Source organism: Solanum dulcamara, chromosome 5, assembly GCF_947179165.1.
Source record: "Solanum dulcamara chromosome 5, daSolDulc1.2, whole genome shotgun sequence".
Lineage (NCBI taxonomy): Eukaryota > Viridiplantae > Streptophyta > Magnoliopsida > Solanales > Solanaceae > Solanum > Solanum dulcamara.
The window spans coordinates 44,833,809-44,852,336 of record NC_077241.1 but is presented as its reverse complement, the minus strand read 5'-3'; positions in this window follow the sequence as shown (position 1 = coordinate 44,852,336).

Below are 18,528 nucleotides of genomic sequence, written 5' to 3'. Positions count from 1 at the left end.
TAAATCGAGTCCTATGACTCGTTACTTGGGCTCCAATTCCTTCCGGATTCTTATGACTCTATCTCCAACCTCCCTTCTCGCGAGGTATCACAATCTTCTTTCCTTAGAGTTGTTTGATAGTGTCGTAGCTTATCCGTCTCACATGATAGTGTCTAAGGAACTTAAGAAGACATTCCGAGCTCAAGAGTGCGGGGTGTAACATCCTTCTCCCCTTTAGAACATTCGTCCCCGAATGTTGAATTAAACTTTCCTTAAGACTTTATACGGATCATAGGGAGATGCCTTTCTACTGGAATGACATACATTTTCATACATGTAATTAATATACGAGTTCCAACACTGGGGCTATCCGTAGACATCGGGAATAGGTACGGACACTTGTGTTTCATGTCCTTTTCAACCTCCCAGTTTATATCTTCACGATTCTTATTCCGCCATAGTACCTTGATGGAAACTATGTCCTTAGTTCGCAAACCGTTTACTCTGCTGATCCCGGATGGAGATAGGTTGCCCCTCGTAGGATAACTCCCTATTATGTGGACCTCCTCCACGGGAAATATTCTGGGAGAGTCGTTCCCATTCTTACGGAGCATTGATCTGTGAAAAATGAATGTATTGTTTCAAATCAGACAGTAGGTATCACTCATAGGCAGCTTTATCTATTCTAAAAATGCCCTGCGAAGGATCAATGTATCCCCTTCTTGTTGATTTTAGGCTGATAATCGATATCTTATCCTGAAATAAGTTTTACTTCATCAATAATTTAGTGGATCACATCTGGGCCTGTCCCTTAATCAAAGGGAAAAATGTCATACTAAGATTCATCTGGGTTCCTCAATCCCTTTCGAAAGGATTTCCAGCAGTTAGCTGTAAATTGAACTTTTCTATCTGAGATAATAGATGTGGGGACTCCGTGAAATCTTATTGTTTCCCTACTATGTCATTTCGCAGAACCCTCAGCTGAATATGCCTTTCTAACTAGAGGGGAACATGTTGATTCTGTCAACCCATCTACGATAGCCCGTATGAACTCCCAGTTCCTTAGAATGCGAGGTCAGCTCATACTATAATACATATTAACTGCTTTCCACCTCTAAGTCGGGGTTTCCATTCCCTGAGATAGGCTATCAGACTGCTGATGCTTCTTTTAACTTAAGCTATTGCACAACTCCTCTTAATCCAACTTGTAATACCTTAGGTATGCTATCTTTCTCTTTTACTCAGATCTTTTCTCTAGTTTTCTTACCATACATCATATTGTAATCCTTACATAAACGTGTGTATGGACATAGAGAAGTCCAGAAAATTCCTTATCATTGCTATACTAGTGGCTTACCTCCTTTAGTCGAGGTCAAGGCTCCACTATGGCTCTTGTCCTTAATACCGATTATATCTGAATAGTTCTGCCTCGAACCATCTTACACTTTTCCTGAATAGATTCTAAATATGGCAATCACATTGTTATTACTGACTTTCTTTTATCGAGTAATCATTTGACCTCGCTCTTAGTATGCCAATATTCATAAGCTGCACAACTATTTTTGTGCCATTTTCACGAGATGCGTTGTATTTCAGTCATAATCTTTTCTGCTCTTGGCTTACTCTGTTCTATATGTGTCATTGTACCAACACGCCTTTATAATCTCTTTTTGTCATACTTATTTTGTTCTCTTTCTCACTTCCCAGAGGGTCACCCATCCCAGTGCTACTCTCATTCGAGCACGCTTAACTTTGGTGTTTTGACGAAATCTGGTGCATTAGTGTGAGTATGATCACGCCCATCCCTTATGGGGTCTCGTTTGAAGTTTAAGCGTTTCCACGTACATACGATAGCATCAGTTGATTTTCTCTTACGCTTGTACTTCTTTTGTCCACTTCCCCCCTTTTAGGGTGTACCTATGTCATTCTCCGTATATCTTCAGCTATTTACACACGAAATGATTCTATTCCAACATATTTAACGGGCTGCATCATATCTACACCTTCTGTTAAATCATCCCCACATTAGGTTGCCTTTCTAGGAAACCCTAGCACAACCATAGGGTGCTTTAATATTTGGAATATCTCGAATCGAGTCTCATCTAATGATTGATACTCGAGTAGTATCCGTAATGTAGCAGTGCATTCAAAGCCACATTCCATTCATCTAAACCAGTAATTAGGGAGGGCTCATAATTGGTGCACATTCCCCACTCGAGTGTACTTATACTTTAATGACTCATGTTTCGAGCTTCGTCATTATACTAACTTTATTCCAGTGGATATCACTAATCATTAGAGTGGAGTCACGTGTACACCATACTTCTTTACGCCTCCTGAGCTTGCATCTTTGTTGTGTGCTTTAAGGCTCATTTCTAATCCTGCTTAAAACCACATCAACTTCATGGTAGTAGTGGCCTTGTCTTAATACTTTTTCATCGTACTATACCTCTAGTTCGTAACTGTCTATGTCTCTTTTTGTTCGATACTTATACTTAATTAATCGCATCTATCTTGAGTGCCTCTATTAGAACTTCTGTATTATTCCTTCAACTCATTTCCATTTTTGGTTGGGCGTAAGGAATTCCATATTACCCTTTATTTCCTTGCACTGGCCATCCTTTTCGTCATCATATAACCTTTATTCGAAACTTTCCTTATGGAACTTGATAAATCTTCCTTATTTGTTCCATAGCTTGCTTTTCCGTTCCACACCTATCTTTACATTCCATTTACATGGACCACATCATACCTTCTAGTTAATTCCTTACTAAGTTTTGCTTATTCTCATAATGGTTTTTGTTATGTTCACCTAGTACCTTGTTCGCATTCAGACCCATAGTATAATACCGCTTGACTTTCTTCACGATTCTTACTATGGGTTACTTACCCTTCTTAGCTAGTCTTGTCCTTAATGTCTCACAAGCTATATTATTAACACTTCATATCCGTCACAATTCTTTTCCCTTTGTACTCTTGTCTTACTCTTGTCTTAACCATACTGTTACTTCCTTCAACTATCACTTGTCATAGTTTATCCCTATGTATCAATTCAGGCAATGCCTTACTATCTCGTTTTATCCCGATTTATCATTCCTCTCTGAGTCATTTTCTTTGGCTTATAGGTCTTTTCTAACTTATTCTACTATTCCAGTATCGTCCTCCTAGTTTCTATTGCCATTAACTCAGCAATTAACTTATTTCTCGAGGTCAGCCATATTTGTTTAGAAAAATCTCATCATTGTTGCGAGGACAACCTTTCAAGACATACTATAGCCCTGTATCTCATTCTCCTCTTATTTCTAGGAAAATTTGGGCAGCGTTTCCTCTATATTTCTTACTATCTCAACACCTGCACGCAGAAAATACCAACAATGCCTCACAAGGCACACATATATACATTCATATTGTATAACATCTCAGCCACACAGGGCACACATATATAGTCATATCATCTCATATCACAGCCGCACAGGGCGCTCATAATTAAGAGTATGAAAATGAACTTACCTGTTATGTCCACTCGAGCTGCACCTGTTATACTTTCCTGTTTACCTTTCCTTTCACTTTTCAATTGTATTTGTCAATCGCATTTCAATACCTTACCTGACATAGGGCTTTCGTGCCTTTGCTTACCTGCGTGCTTCGTAACATCCAATATTGTCAGTTACTTTCTTCTATCAGCGTTGTCTTCCTGCTAAAATTGCAGGTTAGTATGAGGAATTTCATTTCCTATAGCTCAGCTCTATCGCACGATCTTAGATATGAAATAAAGTAACATCTTAAATGTCCTGTAGCCTCCTGTCTAGAGATGTGGTGCACAACACAGCGATAGACAAGACTCTACTAGACATGGTCTGTAGACATTCCAAGGACGAACTGCTCTGATACCACTTCTGTCACGATCCAACCCCGTAGGCCGCAACTGGGGTCCGACCTGGACCCTCTTATGCGTATTTATCAACTACACTTAAGTTGAACCGTGTGTGATGTGATACTATATACAAAAACCCCAATAGTTTAAAACTTTTTCATGTACATGTAGCCTCTTTCATTTGTATCATATTATGAAAGGGCATGTAAGCCGACAAGGCTGCTATAACAAAAACATTCACAACATATCGAATAGGCAACATCAAAACTAACTCACAAACAACCCACATATACATATGTCTACACACCTCTAAGAATAGTAACAACAACATATGGCGGGACAAGACCCCCGCCGTACCCCTGAATGTACAAATATATACATTAAGTGACAAGCATCAAAATTTAGGCTCAAGAACAGTGAAGCACTTCCGACTCAGCTGAGAGGAACTCCTATGCTGATGGATCTCCAGAATAAACATTTGTACCTGCGGGCATGAAACGCAGCCCCCCGAGAAAAAGAGGGTCAGTACGATATATGTACTGAGTATGTAAAGCATAACACATCGTAACTGAGATCATAACTGAAATAGGGATGCAGGGGACAAGTATAATAACTAAATGAGTTACTGTACCTGCACCTTAAGACACGTAAATCATACACATCATCATATGATGTGCCCGGCCCTCTAGTGAACTCGATGTTATAATCACTTCTTCATAATCACATATCATCATATCATAATGCATTTTATTTCATCATATCATTGTATACGGTATCATACCATCGTATACGATATCATCTTATCATGTATATCATCGTATCAAACCCGGTTCACTGCGGGGCTCAGGGTCACAATGTATTGCTTTAATCTCATATGCATGCCTACATAAAGTATCCGGCCCTTTAGTGAGGGACTCGGTGAATGGAGTGGTGTACATCTATAGCGTACCATCATAATATACATATGTACCCGGCCCTTTAAGGAGGGACTCGGTGTTCCTTCCTTATTTCACCACACATACAATCATATTACAGCCGGCCCTGGACTCGGTGAATAATCATATCGTCATAACATATAACATATATCACACATCACGTACGGCATCGTCTCCTCGTGCGTGGAACTATACACATCCGGCCCGGGACGCGGTGAAAGAAGTAGTAACACTATGCATGATAACATATCCCGGCCCATCGTGGGACTCGAGGAAGGATGGGTTACAGTATGTACGAGTAGAGTAGTGAGAAACCATATGCAACTAAGTCATTATCTAAGACTCGATGAAACAGTCAAGTGAACCGTCACCTGAAGACCGGGGGAGTAATTATCCGAGGTATCCCTTTAGATGTCATTAGGGCTTACATCAGTTGGGGCCTCAAGAATCACAGACATGAATCCAGACAATGCCATATAGCTTATGCAATCAGAAACATGGTTTATGCAATCAAAGACACGATTATGCAATCAGAGACACAGTTATGCAATCAGAGACACAGTTATCTAGTCGAAGACTCAACTTATGCAATCAGATGCATTTACCATTTTAGAGCCTTTAAAAAAGAGAGGAGCTGGTACTTCCACTTACTATTCGTTATATAGAAGGCTCGAGAATAGTAGTTTGACTACTTTCAGACGCTTAATGTTCAGGAGTGACTACAAGTCACGAGTTACAATCAGAGCTCATAAATGGAATTACCTCTAAACCTATATCATATACCATTTCACTTAAAGTTGAGCCATTCCAAAGGAAAGAAGAAATAGGCTTTACATGTACTAGTTTTCATCACATGGAAGACTAAAAGGCAATGACTCAGCTATTGCAGAAATTCTAATATCACGAAGTAAACAAGAGTCTCGACTCATACTTAGGGCTTTACGAATGGATTGAATCCCGAATATCATATACATATCATTTATAACTTATATCTAAGACATGCCAAAAGAAAAGAAGAATAGCTCTACATATTTATTCCAAAAACACGCCAAAAGAAAACTTCACATACCTTGTATGGACTTCTCTTAATCACGTCCACATCGTTGTCCTTGAAACCTATTTAACATGGAAGTAATGTAAGTATTAAAAACCTTGGAATTTTCAGCAACTTAGACTACCCACGAGTATTCATAACATTCATCCCTTCGCTCGCCTTCTCGGCTAGTTCCTTAACTAGTTAGGATGTTAAAGAAAATCGGGCAGCACCTCCCCTATAATGTTCCCTATCCCAATTCCCAACCATGTCCTTAGAACCTGCAGCCAACCAACAATGCAACCAGCAGCCCATACATATACATATTACGACCAAAGTTACACAATATAAACCCCCAACAATTCACTCGAAACTAAGATACCAAAACTAGAGTTTTTAATCTTTCTTTTGCGAATTCTTTAATTGCAAAGCGGAGGGTCATGTGGATGAAACCATCAGCTTCCACACCTAATTTAGAGAACTTTTAGACCCTGCAACACACCACAACACAACCAGCAGCAGCCTCAACACACACAACGCCTCATTTCGACTACAATTTGACTATGACAACTTCAATTTCGATTGTGTCTATCGTCGAGCATTTCCACGATTTTATTAAACTTCCAGCATCCTAAAAGGTGTTTAATACACCTTATAACAACACCATAAACTTCAAATTAGAAGGTAAGACCTTACCTCACCCGAAATTGGCCAAAACTTGTCAAAGTTGTAAAAACGTGAATTCTGCGCAGCTTACTGTCTCGTATTGTCTCTTAGTTTCGAAGGGGTAATTGAAGGAAACAGGATTTGTGGCCTCATGGAAAGTGGTATACATGTGTCTTAAGGTCGCATACCATTTAGAATCATCCCTACAGTAATTTTGTACAAAGAGATATGCCCAAAATACCAACAGCAGTCTGTGTAGGATTTCCAAAACGAAATATGGGCAGCACCTACCCCATACTTCATCACCCTTTTTCGATCTGATAAAAGAAAAACTGTGTTTCAGAGGCTAAACTAAAGTTATAGCCCTATGAAATAGATTTCCAAAACATCTTGAATCACTTGAAATGGAACTATACAGAAGGAGTTATGATAGTATTAGTAACAGCAGTCCTCTTTAAAAACGGGTTCTTCAATCCGTGGCTGCCTAGCTTTCTCTCTTTCTCTCACGTTTTCTCTCAACTTCCTTGGCTGATTTTTGGATAATGAACAAGTTTAGAGTCACATAATGCATATATATACACCTTTTTAGAAGGTGCCATGTGGCAGCCCCCTAGGGTGACACGTGGCAGCCTCCTAGGGTGCCACCTCAACTTATTCGGCCATTCACATGCTGCCATGTGGCAGTATGGGTCCCACCTAGGTGTGTCACCTACCTGCTTGTCACCTGCTTGCTTTTCTTTCATAAGTTCGGAAACTAGTTTTTGCTCCCGTTCGTAGGTTTGTCATCTCACTTTATTTTAAGAGCCTATGTAATCCGTGCTATGTAGTCTTGGTATGTCCTCCAGTAGCTCAAGTATATAAGACTTTTACATTTATAACTTACGTAGTTAAATCGAGTCCTATGACTCGTTACTTGGGCTCCAATTCCTTCCGGATTCTTATGACTCTATCTCCAACCTCCCTTCTCGCGAGGTATCACAATCTTCTTTCCTTAGAGTTGTTTGATAGTGTCGTAGCTTATCCGTCTCACATGATAGTGTCTAAGGAACTTAAGAAGACATTCTGAGCTCAAGAGTGCGGGGTGTAACAGTTATGTAAGGCCTTATATAATTTTAACACGTATTGGCAAGGTTGCTTATGAGTAGGAGTTGCCTTTGGAGATGGCCATGGTTCATCTAGTGTTCGATGTGTCTGTGATGAGCAAATGCGTGGGATATCCTAGTTCCATTGTTCTATTAGAAGTAGTGAATATTGAAGAAATCTTGACCTATGAAGAAGTTTCCATTGAGATTTTGGACCGGTAAGTGAAGAGATTGAGGAACAAAGAAGTTGCATACATCAAAGTCCTTTGGAGAAATCAAGCAGCTGAAAGTGCTATATGGGAGGCGGAAGTGAATATGATGAAGCGTTACCCTCTTCTCTTTTATTCTACTCAAGCCTAAGGTACTAAGTCATTCATGCTTAAATGTTTATGACTATTATAGTTTAGTTCTTCGTAACCCTTCAAATGCATACATGCTCATGAAGTTAATTTTAAAGTCATGTTTTATGCTAAATTTAACGATCACATGTTTTAAGCATTTCAAGTGTCATTGTATTCATGTTGGGTTGCTAGTACTCGTGTCGTGTTCTTTTCTATTCTAATGATTTTCATTCAAGGACTAATATTCCCAAGGAGGAGATATTGTAAGGCCCCAAAAATTTAGAAAGTCCTTAATAGGGAAAACAAAGGATGAAATCTCGTGAAAATGCAAAAATTGACACCAGTGATGACCATGGAAGGCCATCACAATCCGTGGTTAGCACTGCGGACTTTGGTGAGAATCGTGGTGGAGATTCAGAGAATCAGACTTACTGGTAAGGAACCATGATGAGGGACCACAGACCATAGTTCCCTTCTTATTAACCTCTCCTCAAAGCCCTCGGAAAATATTCCAAGGCAAAGACCACAACTGACTACCACAAGCCATATAGATCTTCACGGACCGTGGTGTATTCCTATGGTGGTAACTTTGCAGGCCGCTTGAGGGATATACACCACAGCGACGATTCACCAACCATTATTCCCTCCACGGACCTTGAAGGTATCCATGGATAAAGTTTAGAGACCCTCCCTGCACACTTTCAAAAATATTTCTCTTGTCTGTTATCATGAGAACCCACCACGGACCATGAAGGATCCCCATTAAGCTAGTCCGGCCAAATTTTTAAAAGGGACATTTTGGTCTTTTCATGTGTTTTAACTCAAAGTGAGGTTATTTTGATGGCAAAATTCACCTATCTAAAAGATCCTAAGGCTTTCTACACGCATTCACTCTCACTTAAGTTCTAAGACCCAAACCCTAACCTCTCAAGTTCTCTCAAGTTTTCCTCTGTATTAAAAATTCTAGGTTTGATGGCAAAATTCACCTATCTAAAAGATCCTAAGGCTTTCTACACGCATTCACTCTCACTTAAGTTCTAAGACCCAAACCCTAACCTCTCAAGCTTGTATTAGGGTTTCATTCCCCAAGGTATCTGGGTCACATTCTTTGGTTCTTCACCCCATGGAGTCCAAGTGATTTCTAAACTCTATAAAGCTTGTATTAGGGTTTCATTCCCCTAAAATGCATAGATTATTGTCTATTTGAAATTTATTTACCTATATTGGTATGTATTGACTCTCAATTTCATGAAATGAATGATTTACAAAGGTCCTTATATAAAGGCATGTAATTAGCTTTAAAGAGTATTAGTGAGTTGTTTTAAGATGTTTTTATTGATGCATTTCCATTACCCTCATGCATGATAGCATTTTTTTAAATATACTTGAAGGTTGAATGAAATGAACCCGCCTAGTTTCATTATGTTGAATTAAAATCTTTAACTCCAAAATAAAAGTTTATGAAAGCAATGTTAATGATTAAAGGGAGACTTATGAAATAAAAGATTGATTGAATAATGATGAAATAACTTCTTAGACAAAGACATAATTCTATATGAGACGGACAATTCTCACATATTTGAATAGAATTAAAGGTTTTAATGAGCTATTCTTCTTGCATAATGACTTGATGTCTAATGTTATATGAATGCTTATGTTATTATGATATTTAAATGTTATTCCGTGGGATTTGATATATCACCGAATGTAGTATGTAAATGGGGACTTGACCTAAGGGGTCCTTAAATAAAGTCTCATGTTGCATTAATTATGCACCAACACAGGAGTCCTTGTAGGATATTTAGGCTAGTTGATTCCCATAAAGTTAAAGTTAAAGAAATGAATGAAGTGTACGGAGCTCTACCCGGCAAGTAGTCTCTCCATGATAATGTAGGGGGTTATGTTGGATTCCATGTAATAGCTCGCATATTCTTAAATGTCAGTTACAGTCATCTTACCAAAAAATGAATGTTTAAAGGTTATTCACGTGAATGATTATTCATACATTGCACTATGTTCAATATTACATAAATATTCTAATGTTTCTTAAATGTTCATGCATGCCATACTTAGTACATTTAAAATACTAACACATACTCTATTGCCTACATGATATTACCATGTAGGGATTGCCATTGCTCCACACTCTCCTCCACGTGGCTAGTTGATTACATTGAAGGCCTACCTTGTTGGTGAGTTCCTATGTTTAGGGAACAAAACCCTTTCTCTTTCTATCTTTGTTATGTTAAGTCTTTTGGGATACTTGAAACTCTCTTATTTCCATTTATCATGATGGTGAGCTAGGGATATGTGTTACACCCCACACTTTTAAACTCAAAATGTCTCATAAATTCCTTAGACATTATCATGTGATCCGGATAATCTATGACACTATCAAATAACTCTAAGGAAGGGAGAATATGATACCCCATAGTAGAGAAGGTTGGAAATAGATTCATAAGAATCCGGAAGGAATTGAAGGCCAAGTGATGAGTCGTAGGATTCGACTTACCTACGTAAGCTACTAACTTAGAAGTCTTACGTACTTGAGCGACTTGAGGACATATCATGCTTATGTAGCATGGATTACATAGGATCTTAAAATAGAATTAGATTACGAACCCACGAGGAAGGAGAAAAGACAACACGTGGCAGCCAATGGGGAAGTGACACGTGGAAGCACCTCAAGCAAGAAGGTGACCCACCTGCTTAGGGTCAAGTAGATGACCCACCTGCTTGGGGGGAGGTGGACCCCACGCCATATGGCAGCCCCTTATTTGCAGCATGTATGTGTTGGCCCAATGGGGGGACCGAACACGTGTCACCCTTAGGGGATGACACATGTCACCCTCTAAGGAAACATATATCTATATGTTAAGTGAATCTTAGTCACATTTACTGTCCAAAGTATCAGCCAAAAAGAAGGAAAAAAATGTGAGAGAAGAAGAAGAGAAAGGCAGCCATGTTTTGGAAAAATTAAGGTAAGTTTCCAATTTTTCCTCCGTAAATTAATTATCTAAGGTGTTACTCAATAACATGTAGTTTTATACATGTATCTTAATATGTATATGGAACCATAACTTCATCCCTACAGTTGGAACAAATAAGAGAAAGTTGAAAAGAAAACTCTAGGAACAAGAGGAGGGAGCTACGGGTTTGGCCGTTTGGAGGTGAGCCTCCGACTTTCATTTCATAAATTGATTATTTGAGGTGTACCACGGTTATATAATAGTGTTTTATAAACAAAAATTCCAATTTGGGGCAGCATAGAAGCGACATAAACAGCCCGCTCAATTTCTGCACGATTGGAGAAGTTCCGAGTTGCAATTTTGCAGTTTTGGCCAATTTCGGATAAGGTAAGGTTTCTCCTCTTAATTTGGAGTTTATGGTATGGTTAATTAGTGTATTATATGTTGTTTAAGTTGCAGGAAATGTGAAAACATCATATATATGCTTGACGTTTGAAATAAACTAAGTTGGAGTCGTTATAGTTGAATTGTCGTCGAAGTAAAGGGTTGTGCTTGTGGTGTACAGCTGCAGATGTGTGGAGGTGTGTTGCAGGGACTAAATGTATTCTAAAAAGTTTGTGGGTGCTTATGGTTTCATCCACATGACCCTTCATTTTGTATAATTAAAGGTGTTACAAAATAAAGGCTAGACACCCTATTTTGAACGAGTCGTTTGGAGCTTATGTTGTATATCGTTGGTGTGAATTGCTTAAAAATATGCTGCAGGTTATTTTTTTTGGTTGGCTGTAGTTTTTAGGGATCTAATTGGAAATTTGGATAGGGCACGTTATAGGGGAGGTGCTGTCCAATTTTCGTTAACGCCTTCACTAATTAAAGAACTAGTTGAGCAGACCAACAAGGAAATAGGTTCCATGAACACTAAGGTGCAACCTAAGATACTGAAAGGTTAAGAGTGGTTTATATGCGTATTAATTTCATTTTGAATAGGTTCAAAGAACGATGAGGCGAACAGGATAAAGAGTAACTCATTAGAGGTATGTAAAGCTTTCTCTTGGTATGTTTTGGTATAAGTACGTAAAGCTATCTTTCTTTCCTTTTGGCAAGTCTTAGACTTAAGTGAATTTTATGTGGAATGTGGGGATAATTCCATTCCCAGGACTCCAGCTACGCCTCATAATCTCTAACTACAGTTAGCTGTTGACACCCCTGCAGGAATTGAGCATTGCCTGTTAAGGCTTCTACGTGCTAAAGAGTAGTGTATGGGAAATTATCTTTCCTTTCTCTTGATATGTACTTGGTATGAAAATGGGATTAGGATGCCATAGTTAGGTATATGGGGGGTTCTGGCCGGACCCCAGTCGCGGCCTATGGGGTTGGGTCGTGATAATATATCTTAGTCCCGCCAAGTCTATATATAATAGAGGTATTGTTGGAGAAATAGACGATGTAAATTTTGTTAATTACGCGTATGCTTGGTTAATTCCATTAGTCCCATTATTCCCATATTTCCGCTTATGAAACTTATGTCATTACATATTAAAAGCTAAATGAATGCTAAGAAGCTTGGGTTAGGTACCTTAGCATGTCTCATTTGCCATGTCACATCTAGGACCTGGGCTTGGGTTGTGATATTAGCTCACCCTCAAAAAAGTAATAACATAACATAAAATAGTCTCAAAACATCATCAAAGTCTAGAAATGACAATAAAAGAGAGAATGACTCGGCTTTCCCTCAAACCATGGGGACTCACCTCGTAATCTTCACACTGGGTCACCTACTAGCCGCAAAAATAAGATGAAGTGTATGTCCCTACATTGTGATATAATGTAGTTAATAAAGTATGCATTATTACATTTGAATGTACTAAGTATGTAGGAAATGCAATGCATAATTAAAACTATATTCTGCAAATGACCATTTGAAATAGCTTCATGAAAGAAGTAGTAAAATCATAAGTAGGCATCAGAAAGATAAAATCATTTTAAACCATAAGAGTATCATATCAAAGTAAAAGTATAGGAGTAGTCATGTAAAAACATAATAAGGACCATACATATGTGGGAGATAATTGTATCTGACAATAAGACCATGCGAGCTATTACATCAAAAATGATGATCCACACATCAAGAAGGGGGAGACTACTTGCCAAGGTATACTCCGTATAACATGAAGATTTGCTACATGTGGATCCACTAGCTAGGAAATATTGGAACACCTAGGGTGGAAACTTAGTTAAGGGACTAGAGATTGCTACAAAGGACCCCTTGAGTTGAGTCCCCACCTCAAGGTCCTCTCAGTTCTAAGTCAACATCCCAAGAAATATATATCATATCATAAATTGTACTTGACATAATTCATAAGCTTTTCATAATCATAATTAATAAAACTTGTTCATAAGAATAACACCTTTTCATGTGATTCATGTAATATGGGTGTAGGAATTCCATCATTACGAATCCTTGTTTATAGAAACACCATTAGGGTCTTAAGTCACACTCATTATAAATTTGCTTGCATACTTGGAATTCATTATTAGAGCTTATACTTGAAATTAAGGTAGAAACATGAATACATGATCAATTGACTAGGAAATCATGAAATTAACTTGAAAATATGAATGATCATATAGTTTATATCAACCCATAAATAATTAATGAAAATAATATCAAGAGGATGCATAATTAAAAATACCCATATTCCATAGCATGAGCCCTAGTGATCAATTACTAAAATTCATAGAAAAACTCTTCAATTTCATGCATAAATCATCAATTAATATTAAAATAAGATCATAATCATAATTTAAAATTATATTTAATGCAATTGGATTAGGGATCATAAAACCATAAAAATATACACTTTAATTGATTGAAAAAGTAAAGAATTTATTGGGCTCTATGGGTGAAAGTACCCTAGGATAAAATACCCACATACCTTGAATGAGAAAATCAAAAAAATTAGAAGAAACTTGGACTTTCAATGGAGAGCTTGAGAGAATTTCTTGGAAGTCTTCAATGAAGTTTTTGAGAGGTTTTGTAGATAGAGAAACATTTGAGTAGTTGAATTGTGATAGAATGAATGAAATTATAGATTTAGGTTAGTTTATAGAGACGAATTAGGTCTTAAAAATCATGTTTTATTAAATAATAATTAGGAAAATCTCTAAAGTGTCCCTACTAAAAATAGAATTCGGACAAAAATCCTACGCTAGAGTCCGCATCCATGATACTCCATATTTGAGTGAATGAGATATTGGCCACATTTTTACTTGGGTGAAAATTGCACTGTGGGGGAGCAAGCCCATGACAGGAACTTACCACTCACTTTACCATTTTTTCCAATTTCTTAAAAAATTTATCTTTCGATATACGGGTCCTAAAAATCCACAGAGATGATTTTTCGAATTTTTAACGTTATTATATCATATTCTAATCTTCAAACGCTTGAGATTTATAGTGTGAAAGGTAGCTCTGATACAATCATGTTAAAGAGGTGAAAGGAAATTCTCACCAACTCATGGATTCTTACAAATCAGTCATATTAATGAGCTATTCTCATGAATACTTTATGATGAGGATTGATATCTATTGTTGTCTTTGCTAATGATATTAATGACTATGCTTTCATGAATTTTGTTGGAATAATAAATAAGTACCGAGAGGACTTTAAGGTGGTGTTTGGTCCGATAGCCAAAGTAGCTAGCTAGGGGAACCCAAGTACCAATATTTAATCCCTAACTAGGCACACATAGCTTTATGATGCTAATATGTCATAGATAGTGGATCTACATATACCTCATAATTATGATGTTCTCAAGGAGTCTACCTAAGCAAAGTAGACTCTCTATTCTCGATGTGGGAGTTACATTGGATTCCATGTTATTGCTCGCATGGTCTTATATGTCGGTTAATGATCCTATCCCATACCAATTTATTTAAAAAGATATGAAGTCCTCATAATAAGTTTTTGATGCATTAACCACATAATTATGATGTTTTAAAAGTTTTAAGGTTTTACTCATGTTTTAAGATATTGGTTATGTATCTGATGTTCGTATTGATTATGTACTATATTCATTGTTCATAGATATTTAATACATTTCATGTATTAATGCATACTTTTTGCCTATATTGTATCATAATGTAGGGTCTGACGATCACGTTCATCCTTCTCCCACTCATGCCTAGTGTGTTACTATAAGCTTCTTTCTGTTGGTGAATCCTCACAGTTCGGGGACATGATACTTATTTCTTACCTCCACAGTTTTTAGTTCATTCTCTCATGTTATCTATATAGGTGTGGTAAGATGTTGTCTTATGCCCACATAGAGTCATTAAAGGCATGTTAGATAGTAAAAGAGTCTATGCTGTCATTTTATAATTTTTAGTCTTATATTTTATTTGAGATTTTTATTCTGTATTGTGATTAGACTTTATTGCTTATTCAACTTATGTGTGATTATGAATGTTATGTTAAAAATCTTGGTTAAAGTTCTTCGAGATTCTAATAACCGTGTTACTACTAGGCCCTAGGTTGGGTCATGTCAAACTTAGTATTAGAACATAAGGTTTAAGTGGCTTAGAGAGTCTAACATGCGGTGTCAAGTAGAATCTTGTTTATCATGTGAAGTTCGCCACATCTATGAATAGGTAGCTATAAGGTATCATAAGAAGTACTTCACTTATTTCATGATCTCATTATTCTATAGAGTTGAACTCTAAGGTTTCTTCCTCTAAAGCTTTCTCATTCCATTTACGGAATCTTGCCTCCACAAAAATACCCCACCAGAAGGAATATTGAGGGAGAGGAGAACCAAGATCCAAATGTTACTTTAAATTATCAAGTTATTAATATAGAGTTTTGAGTCGCGTTCCAAATTGTATCCCAAGTAATTACTACTTATGTGAATCGAGGAGTAGATGCTTCTCAAGTTGTGACTATTCTGGCTTCAAGGGTTTGATATTTCACAAGGATGAACCCTTCCGAGTTTCATGTATAGAAAGTTGATGAGGATCCCAAATATTTTGTTGATGAGTTGTACAAGATTTTTTGAGATTATGGGAGTATCTTTGGAGGAGAAGGCAGAATTGGTGGGCTATTAGCTCAAAGGTGTCGCTCAAGTGTGGTATAACCAATGATAAGACAAAAGAATCAAAGATGGTCCCATAGGTTGGGAAAAGTTCAAAGTTGCATTTCTTGATCACTTGTTCCCACTTGAGTTAAGGGAGGCAAAGGTGTTGGATTTCATAAACCTCAATCAAGGGTACATAAGTGTGAGGGAGTATTCCCTCATGTTTACCAAGTTGTCTAAGTATGCTCCTTCTTTGGTACCCGACTTCATTCCCCGAATAAGTAAGTTTATTTTAGTTGTATTGGACTTAGTTATGAAAGAATGAAAAACAACTACACTGATCAACAAGATTGACATCTCTAGGCTCATGACCAATGCCAAACAAATTGAAGGAGAAAAACTGAAGGAGAAGAGTTCAAGTGAGTTGAAGAGGGCTCATTTTATAGGTGGGTTTTCTCACAATAAATCCGATGGTTAAAATGGTCGATTTTGACAAGGCCAAGGTTATTCAAATACTCTGACTCCAAAATTTGAGAAGGATAAGGTGCCAACTCCTAAGGCACAATGTGGTATTGGTGGATATACTTTTCCCTAATGCACCAAGTGTAGAAGAAATCATGGAGGTAAATATTTGGTTGGAACGGGTGCATGATTTGGATGAGGTAAGATATGGTACAGGTTCTCCAAATGTCCTAACAAGGGAAGAGAAGGGTGTCCTTAAGGTCAAACAACTTAAGGTGGATAAATTCCACAAGGTTATGGGCCAAGTCAAAATAGGTTCTATGCCCTTCAAGCTAGGAAAGAAGTTAAGGAGTCTCATGATGTGGTCACGGGTATGTTGAAAGTCTTTGACTTTGATGGTTATGCATTTTTAGATCCATGTGTTATTATATCATTTGCTACTCCATATTTTTCTATGAGATTCATTGTTACTCTCGAGATCTTACTTCAACCTTTTTCAGTCTATAATCCGGTTGGTGATTCAATTGTCACTAAAATAGTCAATAGAAATTTTCCAGTTTTAGATTTTCACCTCCATTAATCTAGTTGAGCTTTGTATGACCGATTTTAATGTTATTCTTGGTATGGTTTGGCTTCATGCATGTTATGCACCTATATATTGCAGAACTAGTGTTGTTAAGTTTCAATTTCCTAATGAGACAATCCTAGAATGGAAACGTAGTAATTCCATGTTTAAGGGTAAATTCATTGCATGCCTTAAAGCTTAGAAAATTATCTTCCAAGATTGCATTTATCATCTAGTTTGGGTTAGAGTCACTAACTCCGAAATTCCTACTGTTTACTCTATTTCAGTTATTAATGATATTTAGAAAGTTTTCCCTAATGAATCTCCAAGGTATTCCTCTTGAAAAAGGAAATAGAATTCGATATCGATCTCCTTCCTCATATTTAGCCTATCTCTATTCTTCTTTACCACATGGATCTGGCATAATTGAAAGAATGAAAAAATTAATTGAAGTATTTTCTAGATAGGGATTTCATTAAAATGAGTATCTCTCCATGGGGTAATCCGGTTCTTTGTCAGAAAGAAACTCATCATTCAGAATAAGTGTCCCATTCCAAGGATTGATGAATTATTCGATAAACTTCAATGAGCGAGTTACTTTTAAAATATTGATCTTCGATTGGATTATCATCAACTCCGAGTACGGAAATGTGAAATTTTGAAGGTGGACTTTAGATCTAGGTATGGTCATTTTGAGTTTTTGGTTATGTCTTCTGGACTAACGAATGCCCGTGCATTTTTTATGGATTTTATTAATAGGGTGTTCAAGCAATACTTGGATATGTTTGTGATTGTCTTCATTGATGATATTTTGATCTACTCTCAAAGTGAGGAAGAGCATTCTGATCACTTGAAGATTGTGTTTAAAATTCTTAAGGACCTCCAATTGTATGCAAAATTTAGCATATATGAATTTTGGTTTACGTTAGTTGCTTTTATTAGTCACGTTGTTTCTAGAGAAGGAATTATCGTTTATCCCAAGAAGACCGAGGTGGTTAAGAATTATCCTAGATCATTGACTCCTTCCGATATTTGAAGTTTCTTAGGCTTAGCCAGTTATTATAGATGATTTATTAAAGGTTTTCTTCCATTGTATCTCCCTTGACTGTTACATCCAGTACTTGGTACCTTGGAATGCTTCTTAAGCTTCTTAAGTTTCTGGGGAGGCTCTTAAGTTTTTTAGAAGTCGTCATGTGAGTCGGATAATCTATAACGCTATCAAACAACTCTAAGGAGGAGAGAATGACTTACCCCAATAATAGGGAAGGTTGGAAATAGGCTTATAAGAATTCGGAAGGAGTTGGATGCCAAGTAATGGGTTGTACGAATCGACTTACTCATGTACGCCACCGACTTGGATGTCTTAAATAACTAAGCTACTTGAGTGCACGTCGAGCTTAAGTAGCAAGGGATACATAGGATGTTAAAGTGAGACAAGATTACGAACCCACAAAAGAGAAATAATGTGATGTAGCACCTACTTAAAAGAAGTAGGTGATGCACCTACTTGGACCAAGTAGGTGACACACCTACTTGGACAAAGTAGGTG